Source organism: Micropterus dolomieu, linkage group LG05 (genome assembly GCF_021292245.1).
Source record: "Micropterus dolomieu isolate WLL.071019.BEF.003 ecotype Adirondacks linkage group LG05, ASM2129224v1, whole genome shotgun sequence".
NCBI lineage: Eukaryota > Metazoa > Chordata > Actinopteri > Centrarchiformes > Centrarchidae > Micropterus > Micropterus dolomieu.
Genome location: NC_060154.1, coordinates 29,349,398 through 29,353,121, shown reverse-complemented (window position 1 = coordinate 29,353,121; position 3,724 = coordinate 29,349,398). Strand labels below are relative to the sequence as shown.

General features: G+C 40.0%; 2 protein-coding genes across 2 annotated transcripts in view; one reads left to right on the top strand and one right to left on the bottom strand.

The window, feature by feature from the left end:
- The window catches only part of tbl1xr1a (tbl1x receptor 1a), a 402,448-nt gene that overhangs the window by 157,493 nt on the left and 241,231 nt on the right, over nt 1-3,724 (bottom strand). The gene's annotated exons all lie outside the window — the stretch shown is intronic.
- Nucleotides 1-3,724, top strand: part of mep1ba (meprin A subunit beta a) — a 59,396-nt gene that overhangs the window by 17,165 nt on the left and 38,507 nt on the right. The window lies entirely within an intron of this gene.

Here is a 3,724-nt window from a genome sequence, read left to right as displayed (position 1 = left end):
TCACATGTAAATGTTTCAGTATTATGCACACACACATATGATACATGGAGAGATGTCAGAGCGAGGGAGCTGCCACTCAGTGCGGGGCCCCGAGCAGTTGGCGGTTCAGCCGCATGCTCAAGGCCACCTGAGGCAGTGGCGGTGAACTGGCATCTCTCTGGCTACCAGTCCATACTCCACATCTCTGGTCCGAGCTGGCCTCAAACCGGCAATCCTCCAGTTCCCACCCAAATCCTTGTGGTCTGAGCTACTGCTACTTTTCTTACATACAGCAGAATTGTAATTATGCAATGTGGGTCTATGTCATCCCCCCCAGCAGTCTGGTATGCATTGTGAGGAGCTGAATACCATGTTGTGCCAGACAGTCTGGTACAACATGGTACTCCTCTCCTCTGCTTTAGCTAGAGAATTATAATTTACTCCCTTGTCTTCTTTATTATTTATTTAATTATGTAATTATTTGTCACATGGCCAAAAAGGGGGGCCGAAATGGGCACAAACGGACACCACAGAGATGTGAGAACAGAGGTGGGGGTGGAGGGAACAACAGGAAAAAGAGCCCTGCATGCCCCTCCGACGGGGCCCGACTTATTTAGGCCCCTAGGGCCAGGCTTCAGGACAATTTTCATGTCATAGTTCACATGCGGGCCAGGCATCAAGCCTGTATTAGCCTTCTATTGCGCACATGTTATCCAACGAAGGTTAAAATTGGATAAAAAAAATTGGTTGTCAACCAAGTCCAGTTGCCCTTAATTTTATCCTTCGTTGGATAACTATGACCTGAATGACTGAGAATCTTCATAGACATATAGCACCCATGGTTGCAGGATTATGCTGCAAATGTTTGTGAAGTATAAATGAGCGAATGCAGCATACTGGCGGAAAGTCTTTCTGCGTTTATTATGAAATTGGCTTCAGAGACTGTGCTTCTGGCTGCAGCGTTAGGAGGCTGTCTCATTGTTCGTTTTGGATTGGATTTTGGGATCGGACATAATCTGCGGTGAAGCCTTGATTTTTGATGCATATACTCGGTGTAAGGTAAGGCAACCTGCATGTTTTTTTTTATTGTCAGACTATTTATTTAGATTATATGGCCGGTTTGTTTTTCTGCACGCTGTTGCAATTAGCAGCAGCAGCCTGCCTCAGCCTGTCAAAAATGACTTTTTACTAGTGATGATAATTTTAAACTGACATTGTGATACACTTTAAGTGTTTTACATCTATGGATTTTATTGTAGGCAGGTCAAGTGTTGATTTAAGAGGATAAATTGATTTTCCTCACTGTGGGCTTGGTTGTCACTTTAAAAAACAAAAACTTTAATTTAACAAACAAATAAAAAATGCTCCAAACATTTTTCTAAATGCTCCCCACTGTCCTGGGGTGTGTCAAATGGTGGGAGTCACCTTGTTTCCCTCGAGGTTTCTATGTCTTAAGAAATCTGAATTTAAGTGGAGGCCTAATGTCAAAGTCCTTTCTAAAATGTCTCTGGTAATGTCTAAGAAAGTCTGTTTGGGCGTGTTTTTAATCATATATCTTTCCACAATATCAACAATTTCATAAATGCCATAAGCAGTTATACAATTTTATGTCATAACAAATGAAAAAGGAAAGACACACATCTGCTTTAGTTTTAGAAAATAATGATCCCTATCGAGGGAAAACCCAGATTGATTAAAGTTATGAAGAATGTTTTATTCTTAACCAGATTCCGTTTGTTGCCACTCGAAATGCTAATATAAAATATTAATGTTGTTGGAAAATTCTCGTAAAGCAACTTGTTTTAAGACAGAACTGTGTTGTTCAAACTTACTGCGGCCTTAACGTTAAAGGTAGCGTTAGCTATAACGCTGCGCTTGCTAGCTAGCATCATGCACCCATCGGTTGAATATGGCCTGTATCTATTTCTCATTAGCTAGTTTTGTTTAACTAATAACGTTAATCGGGTAGTTTTTCTTTTATTATTATTTCGGCGCATTTGTATTTTTATTTGTTTGCAAGTAATGCTCGTTTCAATGTGTAAAAGAAGTCAGTGGTGTGTGACCTAAACGTTACAGCTCGTGTGTTTGCTGGGGTTTCTCACCATCTTGTGTCTGTTTTTACCTTCAGCACTAAATGCCAAGCAGAAGACAGATTCCACTCCACAGATTTAGGCTTCAGCTTGTTTTGAGGCTGTGCATCCTCACGATCCCCGGCCCACATCATCAACAAGTGATCAGGTTAGTGACACTACAGTTATAATATGTCAAGGACACTTACCCGTACTCTATTACATTAAGTTTGGAGAGGCAGTGCTTTGTTTAGGGATGGTCATCGAGACCCAGTTCTAAAAGGACCCGGTTCCAAACTTTCTCAAAACCTGAAAATCAATTAACTTAGGTCCGGGTCCGAGCTTATCGATACTGCGATTGAGACTAGCGGGTCCTATAATGTAACGTTATGTCTCAAGAGTCAAATCTGATTTAACTACTGGAGTTGCCGACAGCTGTGCTCATTACTGTAAGTAATTGAAATAAAACCTTCCCGAGTAAAAAGACAACACACCTGTCTGTAAGGTAAACATGTAGAAAGGGTTCATTCAATCATCTCTGTCCTCAGTCTCCCATCCTGTATGTTTTATACAAGCACAGCAAACGTTAGCTTGGCGTTAGCCAAATGTTAAAAACAAGCTAAATAGAAAGCTGACTGTCTGGAGCACAGACTGGTCTGTAATTTTAAACTCTGGCTGAGACAAACCAGCCGCTCCTCCTTCTACCAGGTAACGTAAAGGTCGTTACCAGCAGAGGAAGATGAGTTTTTCATTCTTTCTAAACATCAATCAGTATTGTGATGTCAGATATTAAGTTTAAATAGTGACTTTGCTGCTGTAAACATTAATGTTGCTGCTCCAGAAACAACATTTAGTTAAATTGAACATATTCAATTCTAATCCTATAATTAAAAAACAACCAGGCAGCTAATAAGCACACATCAATATTAGTTTGTTTATAGCAAGTCCTGTGTCATCTCAATATATAACAATGTTATCGCACATTGAATATTTCCTCACACCGTGCAGGCCTACCTCATGCCCGTTGGGTCTCGTCTTACTAAATCATAGTAAAGTGTCGATAGTGGTATTATCAATAAAGACTCGGATCGTTAAGCAGCCTCAATAGTGGTATCAGCATCAATAAAAATGAACGATCCTCATCCCTAGCTTTCTCTATACTGTATATGGTCCCTGAAACTATTGATAGCATCACGGGGAGGTGCTGCGTCAAACTAGTTTGGTTTAATTGTCACATTACAACAGAGACATAAAATGAAATGTGGTTTGTAACTCTTCTGCTACATAGCAGTCTGCAAAAACAATCATAAAATGGTCAACAGAAATAAACCATATTCCATGGAGCAGTGCTGAGGATGAATGTGAGTTAGACACTATGCACCACAAAGGCAGACGTTATACTATTGCCATTATTTCTATTTTTTGTTGTTACTGTTATCTTAACCTTAGACCATCCAGTTTATTTAATATATTAAAGTTTTGTGTCAACAAGATCATCTGAGATGAAAAGGAGCCAACAGCCTGGGTCTCTTCTGTTAATTAATTAATATATGTAGTTTTAATACTGAACACTTCATTGGACTCAAGTCCAATGTCACTGAGTGAGGGGATTAATTATGTTGTGCTTCTCTTTCTCTCAACAGTGTCCACTGCAGTAAGTTGTGCACAACCTCACT